Below are 19,007 nucleotides of genomic sequence, written 5' to 3'. Positions count from 1 at the left end.
ACACTATTATGTTAGATCCACTATGGACTGGACTCTCACACTATTATGTTAGATCCACTATGGACTGGACTCTCACACTATTATGTTAGATCCTCTATGGACTGGACTCTCACACTATTATGTTAGATCCACTATGGACTGGACTCTCACACTATTATGTTAGATCCACTATGGACTGGACTCTCACACTATTATGTTAGATCCACTATGGACTGGACTCTCACTATTATGTTAGATCCACTATGGACTGGACTCTCACCATTATGTTAGATCCACTATAGACTGGACTCTCACTATTATGTTAGATCCACTATGGACTGGACTCTCAGTTATATCCACTATGGACTGGACTCTCTTACTATTATGTTAGATCCACTATGGACTGGACTCTTACTATTATGTTAGATCCACTATGGACTGGACTCTTACTATTATGTTAGATCCACTATGGACTGGACTCTCACTATTTATGTTAGGTCCACTATGGACTGGACTCTCACACTATTATGTTAAATCCACTATGGACTGGACTCTCACACTATTATGTTAGATCCACTATGGACTGGACTCTCACACTATTATGTTAGATCCACTATGGACTGGACTCTCACTATTATGTGAGATCCACTATGGACTGGACTCTCTCAATATTATGTTAGATCCACTATGGACTGGACTCTCACTATTATGTTAGATCCACTATGGACTGGACTCTCACACTATTATGTAAAATCCACATCTGTGGTCCCCTACAAGGTTTCTCATTATTATTCCATTGGGTTGAGTTTTTCCTTGCCCTGATGTGGGATCTTTGCCGAGTATGTGGTTGTGGCTTGTGCAGCCCTTTGAGACACTGGTGATTTAGGGCTATATATAAGTAAACATTGATTGATTTTGTAAGGGCCTTCAAGGTGTACACAAAGATGTTGAAGACCAACATTCACACAACTACTTTGGTGCAGATGACAGGTTTTGGCAGTTGTTGTGCAGGACACCTTGTCGTCCACCATGTTTGTTTACTGTGCACACCAAGATGGAGGACTGTGGACATGACAACACAGCCACAGTCTCTCATGCTTGTCCGCACTGCATTCCTGACGCCACAACAACAGAGAGGCAAAAAAACCGTGTCAACTCTTTGAGTGAATGTAGAAAGTATCTTTTTCATGACTGGAATCACTAACACTACATTTAGCTGTGGATTATTTACTTTGTTTGGATGCTCTTTACAATTACAGCTTCAACCCTTAATCACCCACATATCAACACTTAGACGGCCAATCTACTAAAACACAGGTGGTGTCAAACTCAAGGCCCGGGGGCCAGAAGTGGCCCGCCACTTCATTTTATTTGGCCCTCAAAAGCCTGGAAATAATGTGTTTCAATCAAATACTGTAACTTTTCTTACTAAATGTATTATTTCTTTCTATTTTGGGGGATTAAAAATATATATACGCCATGTAATCGCAAATGATGTTAACTTAAATGTTATGCAAGAAATATATTCACACCATATTTTAAAATACAAATAAAAACGAATAATAATTGAGTGTAATAAAAGGCAGGTTGTCGGGTTTACTTGGGAGAAACCTCGACCAAGTGTCCTCGCATCAACCAGGACTGAACTCTCCAGCGTTTCCTCAGGCAAGGACAACAGATAAATGGGTTGTACTTGTTTGACAATATTTCCACATTCACACATTCACACACTGATGGAGGGAGCTGCCATGCAAGGCCCTAACCAGCACCCATCAGGAGCAAGGGTGTAGTGTCTTGCTCGGGGATACAACGGACATGACTCGGTTGGTAGAAGGTGGGCATTGAATCAAGAACCCTCAGGTTGCTGGCACGCCCACTCTCCCAACCGTGCCACGCCGTCCCTGATCAGCTGTGTCAGCAGACAAAATGTGCTGTGTTTGGGGACCAGATCTGATGTCTTTGATCTGGGTTCTGAAGACTCGCAAAGGGTGTTTGAGGGTATTTTACAAGCTTTAATAAAATGTTTACTTGTTAAAAGAGAAACGTGGAGAATTGGAACCGGGGGTTGTTGTTATGGTCTGTGATGAGTTGTGAGTCATGTTGAATTCTGCCCTGTTTGAGTGTCTTATTGTAGGTTTTAGGTTGTTGACCTAAAATCAGATCATGTTCATTTGGATTTCCTCCATCTCCTCTCTGCATCCATCCATCCATCCATCCATTTTCTCTTCTCTCTGCACTCCTGCAATTTTTGTTAAATGTTGTTTCTCCATGGAAGTGTAAGTTTTGCTTCGATTGTTTTTGTTAAAAGTGGATCTACTGAGTCCATAGTTGATTTCTGTTGACTGTTAAAATGATCAACGATGACGCCGCATGACGCAGGTCCAATTTCAGCAGTCACGTTCATGTAAGGACTGGTGGGCATCGACGTGCCGGGTTCAATTCCCTCGAGGATGCCTTGACGTGAACACAACAAAGGTAAGATCTTAAAAGATTTATTTAACAAAAAGAGAGCTCTGAACAGAAATACTGGAGCTAATAAAAAGGCAAACCCAAAACGCAAGTATGAAAACTAGGAAATACAAACAGAAAACTAGAATTGGCATGAAAGCACAAAAATGTAAAAAAAAAAACAATTAGCATGTGAGCTGACAAAAGGCAGGTGGCTTAGCATATGAGCTAGCGAGAATAAACGTACCGAGAAGAGCCGTCGTCACTTGTTGCATGTGAGCAACTCTTATGGACCCAGACTGAACAAAGAAAAGAGGGAAGCTTATATAGGAGAGTGATAATGAGTAGCAGGTGTGCGGGAACCCAGACTAGCAGGTGGACTGATGAGTGACCATGGTGACAAAGCAAACAGGAAATAATTAGTCAGATGGAAAGATATACAAAATGGAAAAATAAATCATATGTGTAGATCCGAGCAGCGGATCGCAACAGTTCTGTAAAATCTCATAAAATTTGCAGCCATTTCAGAAGTGAGGTAGCGTTCCCTCACTGTTGTCACCCTGGTGATATTACAACCCCACTCAATAGTGGTCGGACACAGCCAGGTCAACAACAGAGGACACGCCAATGGACAGGCCAGGGATTAAGACCAGGTCCAGGGTGTTGGCCCTGGTGTGAGTCAGCTGTGTGACATGCTGCTTAAAATCAAAACAATTTCAAACGTTTAAAAACTCTTTGGATAAAAAAATCAGAGGAGTCATCAACATGCAAATTAAAATCAGCAGTTATTAAGATCCTGTAATACAGGGGTCTCAGACACGCGGCCCGCAAGACGGTATTCTGCGGCCCCCACCTTAATAAGAAAGTCTCATGTTAGTGCGGCCCGCGAGTTTTATATGAATGGCGCTTGACAGCGTTGTGTTATTTGGCTCCAAAATGGTTCTTTCAACGTTATGGGTTGCCTACCCCTGCATTAGTGGAAAAGCGGAAAATGAGTGGAAGCGACAGAGATGTTGCCATGGAGACGAGGGTTTTCTTACGTGCCCGGCTGCAATCACACCGCGACACCTGTCCGTCAGTAATAACAGTCCCCGATAACCTGGACTGATTCAAACCGTTATTTGTAGAGATGTCCGATAATATCGGACCACCGATATTATCGGCCGATTAATGCTTTAAAATGTAATTTTGTAAACTATCGGTATCAGTTTCAAAAAGTACAATTTATGACTTTTCAAAATGCCGCTGTATGCAGTGGTACACGGACGTAGGGAGAAGTACAGAGCGCCAATAAACCTTAAAGGCACTGCCTTCGCGTGCCGGCCCAATCACATAATATCTACGGCTTTTCACACACACACGTGAATGCGACGCATACTTGGTCAACAGCCATACAGGTTATACTGAGGGTGGCCATATAAACAACTTTAACACCGTTACAAATATGCGCCACACTGTGAACCCACACCAAACAAGAATTACAAACTCATTTGGGAGAACATCCACACCGTAACACAACACAAACACAACAGAACAAATACTCAGAACTCCTTGCAGCACTAACTCCTCCGGGACGCTGCAATATTTTCTTTTCTTGCGGCCCAGCCTCACCCAGACTCTGCATCCAGTGGCCCCCAGGTGAATTGAGTTGGAGACCCCTGGTGTGGATAAATGATACGAGTTCAAAAACTTCACTGATAAAAGAGCTTCCTGCTCAAATGATGCGTAATTGTTGCTAAAAGACACTCCATTTGAGGCCAGTAAGTCATTAAAAATCAATGCAGTCCCCCTCCTCTTCTGCCCCCTCTAGTAGAAAAAAAGAAGTTCAAATTTGGTGGGGAAGACTCTGTGAGAACAACAGGTGCGCCAAAGAAGACAGTCTAACTTCATGACTAAAATCATATCATTCATTCAAAAAGTTCTGTTTCAAAGGGAGCGAAAGTTCAAAACTGCCATGTTGATGGTGATCGGTGGAGAAGTGGATTGTTGTGGTTTTGGAAGTTGACAGAGCGTATATGGAGGTGTGTGGTGGACTCAGGTGTTGTGATGATGACACCTGTGCTGTTGTGGATGACAGCTGACGTGTGTACTGGGGTCGGAGGTGGAACTGAGTGTGTGGGATCTAGGACCTGGGGGACGTCCATCAGTGACGGATGCCAAATGTCAGGTTGGCAGACAAGGTGCGGGATCCAGCTCTTTTTAAATGGAGTCCATCTGGCCCGTGGTGATGCTGTCTTTCCCAAAACACATCAAAGTTGTCCATGTGAGAGCAACATTACTGCCACAAGCATACTTGCTAACAACGTTCCCGCTAAGCTGCACGCCTCTGCAATTGTGCACTGCTCACGAGTCCTCTGCCCACGGCAAGTCTATGCCGCGCACAAAATCCAATAAAAAATAAATAAACAAAGCAATTTTCAAAGTGACTGAGGACAAGAGGCCACAACAGAGACAACAGTTTTCGTTATCACTGTTCAATTATTGTAACGTCTGTCGAGACGATTTGAGGAGGACATGAATTCCATCGATCACTTTATTGAGCAAAAACATTGCTAAACAATTTATATCTGGCAAAGATGGTCATTTTCTGCCGTACAAAGCAGACCAAAACCAACTTTGCCATCTGGCCTAAAAAACAGCAGCCTTGCTCTCTCGCACTTGTGCCGACACCAGGGGCGTTGCCAGACATATTTCACTGGGGCACGTGCCCCACTGGTGATCTGCAGTGCCCCAGTACAGTATTAGGTCTAGTGACACCCAGGTGTGCCCCAGTACAGTATTAGGTCTAGTGACACTCAGGTGTGCCCCAGTACAGTATTAGGTCTAGTGACGCCCCAGGTGTGCCCCAGTACAGTATTAGGTCTAGTGACACCCCAGGTGTGCCCCAGTACAGTATTAGGTCTAGTGACACTCAGGTGTGCCCCAGTACAGTATTAGGTCTAGTGACACCCAGGTGTGCCCCAGTACAGTATTAGGTCTAGTGACACCCAGGTGTGCCCCAGTACAGTATTAGGTCTAGTGACACTCAGGTGTGCCCCAGTACAGTATTAGGTCTAGTGACACCCAGGTGTGCCCCAGTACAGTATTAGGTCTAGTGACACCCAGGTGTGCCCCAGTACAGTATTAGGTCTAGTGACACCCAGGTGTGCCCCAGTACAGTATTAGGTCTAGTGACGCCCCAGGTGTGCCCCAGTACAGTATTAGGTCTAGTGACACTCAGGTGTGCCCCAGTACAGTATTAGGTCTAGTGACACCCAGGTGTGCCCCAGTACAATATTAGGTCTAGTGACACTCAGGTGTGCCCCAGTACAGTATTAGGTCTAGTGACACCCCAGGTGTGCCCCAGTACAGTATTAGGTCTAGTGACACTCAGGTGTGCCCCAGTACAGTATTAGGTCTAGTGACACTCAGGTGTGCCCCAGTACAGTATTAAGTCTAGTGACACCCAGGTGTGCCTCAGTACAGTATTAGGTCTAGTGACACCCAGGTGTGCCCCAGTACAGTATTAGGTCTAGTGACACTCAGGTGTTTCCCCAGTACAGTATTAGGTCTAGTGACGCTCAGGTGTGCCCCAGTACAGTATTAGGTCTAGTGACACTCAGGTGTTTCCCCAGTACAGTATTAGGTCTAGTGACACTCAGGTGTTTCCCCAGTACAGTATTAGGTCTAGTGACGCTCAGGTGTGCCCCAGTACAGTATTAGGTCTAGTGACACTCAGGTGTTTCCCCAGTACAGTATTAGGTCTAGTGACGCTCAGGTGTGCCCCAGTACAGTATTAGGTCTAGTGACTCCCCTGGTGTGCCCCAGTACAGTATTAGGTCTAGTGACACTCAGGTGTGCCCCAGTAAAGTATTAGGTCTAGTGACACCCAGGTGTGCCCCAGTACAATATTAGGTCTAGTGACACTCAGGTGTGCCCCAGTACAGTATTAGGTCTAGTGACACCCCAGGTGTGCCCCAGTACAGTATTAGGTCTAGTGACACTCAGGTGTGCCCCAGTACAGTATTAGGTCTAGTGACACCCAGGTGTGCCCCAGTACAGTATTAGGTCTAGTGACACTCAGGTGTGCCCCAGTACAGTATTAGGTCTAGTGACACCCAGGTGTGCCCCAGTACAGTATTAGGTCTAGTGACACCCAGGTGTGCCCCAGTACAGTATTAGGTCTAGTGACACTCAGGTGTGCCCCAGTACAGTATTAGGTCTAGTGACACCCCAGGTGTGCCCCAGTACAGTATTAGGTCTAGTGACACTCAGGTGTGCCCCAGTACAGTATTAGGTCTAGTGACACTCAGGTGTGCCCCAGTACAGTATTAGGTCTAGTGACGCCCCAGGTGTGCCCCAGTACAGTATTAGGTCTAGTGACACTCAGGTGTGCCCCAGTACAGTATTAGGTCTAGTGACACCCCAGGTGTGCCCCAGTACAGTATTAGGTCTAGTGACACCCCAGGTGTGCCCCAGTACAGTATTAGGTCTAGTGACACTCAGGTGTTTCCCCAGTACAGTATTAGGTCTAGTGACACCCCAGGTGTGCCCCAGTACAGTATTAGGTCTAGTGACACCCCAGGTGTGCCCCAGTACAGTATTAGGTCTAGTGACACTCAGGTGTGCCCCAGTACAGTATTAGGTCTAGTGACACTCAGGTGTTTCCCCAGTACAGTATTAGGTCTAGTGACACCCCAGGTGTGCCCCAGTACAGTATTAGGTCTAGTGACGCCCCAGGTGTGCCCCAGTACAGTATTAGGTCTAGTGACACCCCAGGTGTGCCCCAGTACAGTATTAGGTCTAGTGACACTCAGGTGTTTCCCCAGTACAGTATTAGGTCTAGTGACACTCAGGTGTTTCCCCAGTACAGTATTAGGTCTAGTGACGCTCAGGTGTGCCCCAGTACAGTATTAGGTCTAGTGACACTCAGGTGTTTCCCCAGTACAGTATTAGGTCTAGTGACGCTCAGGTGTTTCCCCAGTACAGTATTAGGTCTAGTGACGCCCCTGGTGTGCCCCAGTACAGTATTAGGTCTAGTGACACCCCAGGTGTGCCCCAGTACAGTATTAGGTCTAGTGACACTCAGGTGTTTCCCCAGTACAGTATTAGGTCTAGTGACACTCAGGTGTTTCCCCAGTACAGTATTAGGTCTAGTGACACCCCAGGTGTGCCCCAGTACAGTATTAGGTCTAGTGACGCCCCAGGTGTGCCCCAGTACAGTATTAGGTCTAGTGACACCCCAGGTGTGCCCCAGTACAGTATTAGGTCTAGTGACACTCAGGTGTTTCCCCAGTACAGTATTAGGTCTAGTGACACTCAGGTGTTTCCCCAGTACAGTATTAGGTCTAGTGACGCTCAGGTGTGCCCCAGTACAGTATTAGGTCTAGTGACACTCAGGTGTTTCCCCAGTACAGTATTAGGTCTAGTGACACTCAGGTGTTTCCCCAGTACAGTATTAGGTCTAGTGACGCTCAGGTGTTTCCCCAGTACAGTATTAGGTCTAGTGACGCCCCTGGTGTGCCCCAGTACAGTATTAGGTCTAGTGACACCCCAGGTGTGCCCCAGTACAGTATTAGGTCTAGTGACACCCCAGGTGTGCCCCAGTACAGTATTAGGTCTAGTGACACTCAGGTGTTTCCCCAGTACAGTATTAGGTCTAGTGACGCTCAGGTGTTTCCCCAGTACAGTATTAGGTCTAGTGACGCTCAGGTGTGCCCCAGTACAGTATTAGGTCTAGTGACACCCCAGGTGTGCCCCAGTACAGTATTAGGTCTAGTGACACCCCAGGTGTGCCCCAGTACAGTATTAGGTCTAGTGACACTCAGGTGTGCCCCAGTACAGTATTAGGTCTAGTGACACCCCAGGTGTGCCCCAGTACAGTATTAGGTCTAGTGACACTCAGGTGTGCCCCAGTACAGTATTAGGTCTAGTGACACTCAGGTGTGCCCCAGTACAGTATTAGGTCTAGTGACACCCCAGGTGTGCCCCAGTACAGTATTAGGTCTAGTGACACCCCAGGTGTGCCCCAGTACAGTATTAGGTCTAGTGACACTCAGGTGTTTCCCCAGTACAGTATTAGGTCTAGTGACACTCAGGTGTTTCCCCAGTACAGTATTAGGTCTAGTGACGCTCAGGTGTGCCCCAGTACAGTATTAGGTCTAGTGACGCTCAGGTGTTTCCCCAGTACAGTATTAGGTCTAGTGACGCCCCTGGTGTGCCCCAGTACAGTATTAGGTCTAGTGACACCCCAGGTGTGCCCCAGTACAGTATTAGGTCTAGTGACACCCCAGGTGTGCCCCAGTACAGTATTAGGTCTAGTGACACTCAGGTGTTTCCCCAGTACAGTATTAGGTCTAGTGACGCTCAGGTGTTTCCCCAGTACAGTATTAGGTCTAGTGACGCTCAGGTGTGCCCCAGTACAGTATTAGGTCTAGTGACACCCCAGGTGTGCCCCAGTACAGTATTAGGTCTAGTGACACCCCAGGTGTGCCCCAGTACAGTATTAGGTCTAGTGACACTCAGGTGTGCCCCAGTACAGTATTAGGTCTAGTGACACCCCAGGTGTGCCCCAGTACAGTATTAGGTCTAGTGACACCCAGGTGTGCCCCAGTACAGTATTAGGTCTAGTGACACCCAGGTGTGCCCCAGTACAGTATTAGGTCTAGTGACACTCAGGTGTGCCCCAGTACAGTATTAGGTCTAGTGACACCCCAGGTGTGCCCCAGTACAGTATTAGGTCTAGTGACACCCCAGGTGTGCCCCAGTACAGTATTAGGTCTAGTGACACTCAGGTGTGCCCCAGTACAGTATTAGGTCTAGTGACACCCCAGGTGTGCCCCAGTACAGTATTAGGTCTAGTGACACCCAGGTGTGCCCCAGTACAGTATTAGGTCTAGTGACACCGAGGTGTGCCCCAGTACAGTATTAGGTCTAGTGACACTCAGGTGTGCCCCAGTACAGTATTAGGTCTAGTGACACCCCAGGTGTGCCCCAGTACAGTATTAGGTCTAGTGACACCCCAGGTGTGCCCCAGTACAGTATTAGGTCTAGTGACACTCAGGTGTGCCCCAGTACAGTATTAGGTCTAGTGACACCCCAGGTGTGCCCCAGTACAGTATTAGGTCTAGTGACACCCAGGTGTGCCCCAGTACAGTATTAGGTCTAGTGACACCCAGGTGTGCCCCAGTACAGTATTAGGTCTAGTGACACTCAGGTGTGCCCCAGTACAGTATTAGGTCTAGTGACACCCCAGGTGTGCCCCAGTACAGTATTAGGTCTAGTGACACCGAGGTGTGCCCCAGTACAGTATTAGGTCTAGTGACGCTCAGGTGTGCCCCAGTACAGTATTAGGTCTAGTGACACCCCAGGTGTGCCCCAGTACAGTATTAGGTCTAGTGACACCCCAGGTGTGCCCCAGTACAGTATTAGGTCTAGTGACACTCAGGTGTGCCCCAGTACAGTATTAGGTCTAGTGACACCCCAGGTGTGCCCCAGTACAGTATTAGGTCTAGTGACACCCAGGTGTGCCCCAGTACAGTATTAGGTCTAGTGACACCCAGGTGTGCCCCAGTACAGTATTAGGTCTAGTGACACTCAGGTGTGCCCCAGTACAGTATTAGGTCTAGTGACACCCCAGGTGTGCCCCAGTACAGTATTAGGTCTAGTGACACCCCAGGTGTGCCCCAGTACAGTATTAGGTCTAGTGACACTCAGGTGTGCCCCAGTACAGTATTAGGTCTAGTGACACCCCAGGTGTGCCCCAGTACAGTATTAGGTCTAGTGACACCCAGGTGTGCCCCAGTACAGTATTAGGTCTAGTGACACCGAGGTGTGCCCCAGTACAGTATTAGGTCTAGTGACACTCAGGTGTGCCCCAGTACAGTATTAGGTCTAGTGACACCCCAGGTGTGCCCCAGTACAGTATTAGGTCTAGTGACACCCCAGGTGTGCCCCAGTACAGTATTAGGTCTAGTGACACTCAGGTGTGCCCCAGTACAGTATTAGGTCTAGTGACACCCCAGGTGTGCCCCAGTACAGTATTAGGTCTAGTGACACCCAGGTGTGCCCCAGTACAGTATTAGGTCTAGTGACACCCAGGTGTGCCCCAGTACAGTATTAGGTCTAGTGACACTCAGGTGTGCCCCAGTACAGTATTAGGTCTAGTGACACCCCAGGTGTGCCCCAGTACAGTATTAGGTCTAGTGACACCCCAGGTGTGCCCCAGTACAGTATTAGGTCTAGTGACACTCAGGTGTGCCCCAGTACAGTATTAGGTCTAGTGACACCCCAGGTGTGCCCCAGTACAGTATTAGGTCTAGTGACACCCAGGTGTGCCCCAGTACAGTATTAGGTCTAGTGACACCCAGGTGTGCCCCAGTACAGTATTAGGTCTAGTGACACCCAGGTGTGCCCCAGTACAGTATTAGGTCTAGTGACACCCCAGGTGTGCCCCAGTACAGTATTAGGTCTAGTGACACTCAGGTGTGCCCCAGTACAGTATTAGGTCTAGTGACACCCCAGGTGTGCCCCAGTACAGTATTAGGTCTAGTGACACTCAGGTGTGCCCCAGTACAGTATTAGGTCTAGTGACACCGAGGTGTGCCCCAGTACAGTATTAGGTCTAGTGACACTCAGGTGTGCCCCAGTACAGTATTAGGTCTAGTGACACTCAGGTGTGCCCCAGTACAGTATTAGGTCTAGTGACGCCCCAAGTGTACCCCAGTACAGTATTAGGTCTAGTGACACCCCAGGTGTGCCCCAGTACAGTATTAGGTCTAGTGACGCCCCAGGTGTGCCCCAGTACAGTATTAGGTCTAGTGACACCCCAGGTGTGCCCCAGTACAGTATTAGGTCTAGTGACGCCCCTGGCCAGCACATGCACATATGGCACTGAGCCAGTGATGCGTTTACAGCCACACAAAAAGTCAGACATTTCCAACACCGCACATTATGTGTCATTCCAGGTCGTTACACTATGACTTACCAATCAAATATGTGCTCATTTTACTGTCATTTATTAAGAATCTTAATTGATAAATATTACTCATGAAATGCTCTTATTATATTAAAGAAATACTAATAAATATATATATTTTTTACAAATGGAAAGTGAGAGCAATGTTCACATGATCCAGTGCTTACATGGGGCGGCATAGCTCGGTTGGTAGAGTGGCCGTGCCAGCAACTTGAGAGTTGCAGGTTCGATTCCCGCTTGTGCCATCCTAGTTACTGCCGTTGTGTCCTTGGGCAAGACACTTTACCCACCTGCTCCCAGTGCCACCCACACTGGTTTAAATGTAACTTAGATATTGGGTTTCACTATGTAAAGCGCTTTGAGTCACTTGAGAAAAGCGCTATATAAATATAATTCACAAATTCACAATTCACATCTCATTGTGCAACATGTGAATGTTTGAATGGGAACTAAATGCGACATGTGAAAGGGGTACACATTATTTCCAAAGCAGGACCCCCACCCAGACACACAATATAGTACACAGCTGGTTGAAAAACATTATTTGTTGTTCTTGTCAATGCAAATGTGCCAAAACACTTCAATTAGAAAATGATCACATGGAAGTGACTGCTGTCAATTGATTAGAATAATAGGAAATTTGACTGGTTCTTTAGTCAGGTTTGGGACAGGTGTGCTACAGGTGTAGCCTCAATGTGCACGTCTGATGTTGCTCACATGTGCTCTACTGAATGCTCAAGGAGTTTTTGCTCCTTGAGTCTATCCTGCCCTTGGACACCCACACTGGCACATAACCTGCCCATGGACACCCACTCTGGCACATAACCTGCCCATGGACACCCACACTGGCACATATCCTGCCCATGGACACCCACACTGGCACATAACCTGCCCATGGACACCCACACTGGCACATAACCTGCCCATGGACACCCACACTGGCACATATCCTGCCCATGGACACCCACACTGGCACATAACCTGCCCATGGACACCCACACTGGCACATAACCTGCCCATGGACACCCACACTGGCACATAACCTGCCCATGGACACCCACACTGGCACATATCCTGCCCATGGACACCCACACTGGCACATAACCTGCCCATGGACACCCACACTGGCACATATCCTGCCCATGGACACCCACTCTGGCACATAACCTGCCCATGGACACCCACACTGGCACATAACCTGCCCATGGACACCCACACTGGCACATAACCTGCCCATGGACACCCACACTGGCACATAACCTGCCCATGGACACCCACACTGGCACATATCCTGCCCATGGACACCCACACTGGCACATATCCTGCCCATGGACACCCACACTGGCACATAACCTGCCCATGGACACCCACACTGGCACATAACCTGCCCATGGACACCCACACTGGCACATATCCTGCCCATGGACACCCACACTGGCACATAACCTGCCCATGGACACCCACACTGGCACATATCCTGCCCATGGACACCCACACTGGCACATAACCTGCCCATGGACACCCACACTGGCACATACCCAGGACCCCACTGCAACCTGCCCATGGACACCCACACTGGCACATATCCTGCCCATGGACACCCACACTGGCACATAACCTGCCCATGGACACCCACACTGGCACATATCCTGCCCATGGACACCCACTCTGGCACATAACCTGCCCATGGACACCCACACTGGCACATAACCTGCCCATGGACACCCACACTGGCACATAACCTGCCCATGGACACCCACACTGGCACATAACCTGCCCATGGACACCCACACTGGCACATATCCTGCCCATGGACACCCACACTGGCACATATCCTGCCCATGGACACTCACACTGGCACATAACCTGCCCATGGACACCCACACTGGCACATAACCTGCCCATGGACACCCACACTGGCACATATCCTGCCCATGGACACCCACACTGGCACATAACCTGCCCATGGACACCCACACTGGCACATATCCTACCCATGGACACCCACACTGGCACATAACCTGCCCATGGACACCCACACTGGCACATATCCTGCCCATGGACACCCACACTGGCACATAACCTGCCCATGGACACCCACACTGGCACATAACCTGCCCATGGACACCCACTCTGGCACATAACCTGCCCATGGACACCCACACTGGCACATAACCTGCCCATGGACACCCACACTGGCACATATCCTGCCCATGGACACCCACACTGGCACATAACCTGCCCATGGACACCCACACTGGCACATAACCTGCCCATGGACACCCACACTGGCACATATCCTGCCCATGGACACCCACACTGGCACATAACCTGCCCATGGACACCCACACTGGCACATAACCTGCCCATGGACACCCACACTGGCACATATCCTGCCCATGGACACCCACACTGGCACATATCCTGCCCATGGACACCCACACTGGCACATATCCTGCCCATGGACACCCACACTGGCACATATCCTGCCCATGGACACCCACACTGGCACATAACCTGCCCATGGACACCCACACTGGCACATATCCTGCCCATGGACACCCACACTGGCACATATCCTGCCCATGGACACCCACACTGGCACATATCCTGCCCATGGACACCCACACTGGCACATATCCTGCCCATGGACACCCACACTGGCACATATCCTGCCCATGGACACCCACACTGGCACATATCCGCCATGCTGTCACAAAAACAACAGGACATACCTTCAATTTTGTCCTGGTCAACCGGTACAAAGATGGGCGGGACCACATGGGTGAACATCGCGACGACGAGAAGGAGCTGGATTCTCGCTGCCCCATAGCGTCAGTTTCTCTCGGTGCCGCGCGAGAGTTCGTGTTCCGTCACAAGGATGCACGTGGAAAAGAGAGCCGTCGGCGCATCGAGCCCGTCAAGCTGGTGTTGGCTCACGGAAGTCTGCTGCTCATGAACCAACACTTTCTGGTATCACAGCCTTCCTGTTCCAAAAAAGGTCCTCATGCCTCGTCTCAACCTCACATTTAGACGCATAATGCCCACTCGCAGAAAATGACAGCTGGGATAGGCATCGAATTCGGTACTTTTTTAGGTACTGACCAAAGAACTACCGGGTACCGATTTCCCCCCCCAAAAAATCAACCGGTACCATATTTCGATACGGTCATGTCTGGTCACAAACTAGCACAGAATAATTTCCACGCTGACAAAGCAAGAGGAAGGCGCCCAAAAGTACAATATGGCTTTACATCTTGAAAATGCGCTAGATTGATGATAATTTACACTGGATTTACCATAGACATGCTAAAGATTAGCATCAGCAATGGCGATAGATTTGTAATGGAACACTACAATCAAACAGATGGTGTGTAATAAATACAATACTTAAAGTTTAAACTAAGGTTTTCAAAATTAACGAATCAACCAAGAATTAATCACAAAATATTATCGCATGAATCCTGTATCAACACAGATTCATCACCCAGTTTGGTCGTGATACGACAGAGATATTCAAGTTAAGTGTTTTAGGAGCCTGATTTGCAGAAAGCTAAGGACCAGGCAGCCAGACTTATTTCATGTATATTCCGGAAGAACCAACGTCTTCTTCTTGGGGCGATATAGCTCGGTTGGTAGAGCCAGCAACTTGAGGGTTCCAAATTCGATCCCCGCTTCCGCCAACCGAGTCAGTGCCGTTGTGTCCTTGGGCAAGACACTTTACCCACCTGCTCCCAGTGCCACCCACACTGCTTTAAATGTAACTTAGATATTGGGTTTCACTATGTAAAGCGCTTTGAGTCACTAGAGAAAAGCGCTATATAAATATAATTCACTTCACTTTGCGTTTGCTCACACTCATGAACAGTTAGAGGGATCAATGCTTGCTAACCCTCCCAATTTTCACGAATTTCAGGGCCCATCCTGAAAATCTCCCGGGGCCGCCATTCTCCTGAATTTCTCCCAATTTCCGCCCGGACAACAATATTGCTGCACCATCCTTCACTGGGCGCCGTTTCCGGCAGGACAATAATAACGGTTACACCTGGAAGTCAGAACAGAAGAAGAAGGAGACGAAGCAGAAGAAGAGACATGGCGACGACGAGTAAGAAGAAGAAGTACGCTTGCAAGTTCCAAAATGATTGGAAAAAAATATTTTCAGTTCATCCAGGACAGCTGGAAGGGGAAGTTGTATGCTGCCTGCAAATGTTGTAGATCAGACTTCTCCATTGAACACGGTGGCCCAAGGGATACAGTCGCTCATGAAGGGTCAGAGAAGCACATGGACCACCTTGCTAAATGGAGACCCCAGCGTGCAACTTATGCCCAGACAAAGACGGCCAAGCTGATAACTACAAGCAACATCTCGTTCTCATTTGCAGATGTTTTCAACAGATCTGTGAAGGATATGTTCCCGCATTCAGAGACCGCTCGCCAGTACGCAAATGGCAGAACAAAGGCAACTCAAATAGTGAAAGTTCAATCAATCAATCAATGTTTATTTATATAGCCCCAAATCACAAATGTCTCAAAGGACTGCACAAATCATTACGACTACAACATCCTCGGAAGAACCCACAAAAGGGCAAGGAAAACTCACACCCAGTGGGCAGGGAGAATTCACATCCAGTGGGACGCCAGTGACAATGCTGACTATGAGAAACCTTGGAGAGGACCTCAGATGTGGGCAACCCCCCCTCTCTAGGGGACCGAAAGCAATGGATGTAGAGCGGGTCTAACATGATACTGTGAAAGTTCAATCCATAGTGGCTCCAACACAGCCGCGAGAGTTCAGTTCAAGCGGATCCAAGACAGCAGCGAGAGTCCTGTCCACAGGAAACCATCCCAAGTGGAGGCGGATCAGCAGTGTAGCGATGTCCCCAACCGATACACAGGCGAGCGGTCCATCCTGGGTCTCGACGAGCGGTCCATCCTGGGTCTCGACTCTGGACAGCCAGTACTTCATACATGGTCATCAGACCGGACCCCTTCCACAAGGGAGGGGGGGACATAGGAGAAAAAAGAAAAGAAGCGGCAGATCAACTGGTCTAAAAAGGAGGTTTATTTAAAGGCTAGAGTATACAGATGAGTTTTAAGGTGAGACTTAAATGCTTCTACTGAGGTAGCATCTGGAACTGTTACCGGGAGGGCATTCCAGAGTACTGGAGCCCCAAAAGAAAACGCTCTATAGCCCGCAGACTTTTTTGGGGCTCTGGGAATCACTAATAAGTCGGAGTCTTTTGAAGGCAGATTTCTTGCCGGGACATATGGTACAATACAACCGGCACGATTGAGTGTACAAGGTTGCCACCCGTCCATTATAATACGGAGTCGTCCCGTATTTTAAGATTAAATTGTTCATTTATTTTTGTATGTTTTAATTAAGGAGCGAGTACAGTACAGTTAGTAGAAAAACTGTGTTTTCATTACTGTGTATTTAATCGGTGCCATTACCCCGGAATTGGACAAGGAAGCGATGAAACTGTGCCAAAACCAACCCTTTGGTCTGATGTGTGATGAAAGCAAAAGCAGAATTGGATAAACTATGTAATGTATTTTGTATTTAAACTTCTCTTGTAAAGTAATTTTGAGGCTGCTGTCAGTGATAATTGCTCTCTCATTCTGAGGAATCAAGGTTGGCAAGTATGGCCACAGGTGGTGAAAAAGTGTGTCACACCTGAGTACATCTGCGGACTATATGGACCACAGCTGGAAAACAGATAGACTCTTGGAACATCTTGAGCTTAGGAACACTTATGCAAGACTGCTCTTTGTCGACTTCAGTTCAGCATTTAACTCAGTAAAGCCAGACAGACTCAGATCTAAGCTTCACAACCTTGGTCTGAACACCTTCCTCTGCAACAGGATTTTGGACTTTTTAAGTAATGGCACACAGTTCGTGTAAATAGGCGAGCAGATTTCTGCCACGCTCACCACCACCACACCACCACCACACCACCACCACCACCACCACACCACCACACCACCACCACCACCACACCACCACCACACCACCACCACCACACCACCACACCACCACCACCACCGCCACACCACCACACCACCACCACACCACCACACCACCACCACCACCACACCACCACCACACCACCACCACCACACCACCACACCACACCACCACCACACCACCACACCACCACCACCACACCACCACCACACCACCACCACACCACCACACCACCACCACCACCACACCACCACACCACCACCACCACACCACCACACCACCACCACCACACCACCACCACCACCACACCACCACCACCACACCACCACCACACCACCACCACCACACCACCACCACCACCACCACCACCACACCACCACCACCACACCACCACACCACCACACCACCACACCACCACCACCACACCACCACACCACCACCACCACACCACCACACCACCACCACCACACCACCACCACACCACCACCACCACACCACCACACCACCACCACCACCACACCACCACCACCACACCACCACACCACACCACCACCACCACCACCACACCACCACACCACCACCACACCACCACCACCACACCACCACACCACACCACCACCACACCACCACCACCACCACCAGACCACCACACCACCACCACACCACCACCACCACACCACCACACCACCACACCACCACACCACACCACCACCACACCACCACCACCACCACACCACCACCACACCACCACCACCACACCACCACACCACACCACCACCACACCACCACACCACCACCACACCACCACACCACCACCACACCACCACCACCACCACACCACCACACCACCACACCACACCACCACCACACCACCACCACCACCACCAGACCACCAGACCACCACCACCACCGGGGGCCCACAGGGTTGTGTGCTAAGTCCTGTGCTCTTCACACATGACTGCATCGCCTCTTCACATCCAAGCTCACTGTCCAGTATGCCGCGGACACCTCGGTGCTGGGCTCATCAGTACCAAGCATGAGACACCACACGGTGCAGACTTGTCACAGCTGGCTTCATGGTGGGCGAACAGCAACTTGGTTCTTAACGCTAACAAGACCTATGTGCTATGTGACCGAAAGCCATGGACGCTAGAAATAATGACGAGAAATGAGAAGGGACAGTTGTGTGTTTGGAAGTGTTGAGGAATCTTAAAGTTCCCAACATCTAGATCCATGTCACCATGGACTCGACAATAACCTTGTCAGTTATGACACACACACCACATGATTGAAAATAATGAAGCCCTTAAAGAAAGCCACGTGACTTTTTACTGTTGTTTGCTGTGGTTGTCTTTGTAGCAACCACTAATGTCCGTGCTTAGTGGCAAAGTGGCACAGTGTGGGCAGACTACAATCCCATTAGCACTTGCAAAGCCACGGGTCGTGCTTGGGAGCGCTGGGGGGGCGAGTGGGGGGGGGGGGGGGGGTCCACTTAACAGTGACAGAGATACATGTGATCACATGATGTGGTCACATCATGTGATCACATCATGTGATCACATGACGTGATCACATCATGTGATCACATCATGTGATCACGTCAACATGTGATCACATGATCAGATCACATGGTGACGTGATCACATGATGTGATCA

General features: G+C 49.0%; 1 pseudogene; it reads left to right on the top strand.

Moving 5' to 3' along the window:
* The first annotated feature begins 13,813 nt into the window (after positions 1-13,813).
* LOC133544398 (DNA oxidative demethylase ALKBH2-like) lies at positions 13,814-14,444 on the top strand (annotated as a pseudogene).
* Positions 14,445-19,007: the final 4,563 nt, after the last annotated feature.

This window comes from Nerophis ophidion, linkage group LG27 (assembly GCF_033978795.1).
Source record: "Nerophis ophidion isolate RoL-2023_Sa linkage group LG27, RoL_Noph_v1.0, whole genome shotgun sequence".
Classification (NCBI taxonomy): domain Eukaryota; kingdom Metazoa; phylum Chordata; class Actinopteri; order Syngnathiformes; family Syngnathidae; genus Nerophis; species Nerophis ophidion.
Note: the sequence above shows the minus strand (reverse complement) of the source record. Positions and strands in the feature narration are given on the sequence as shown.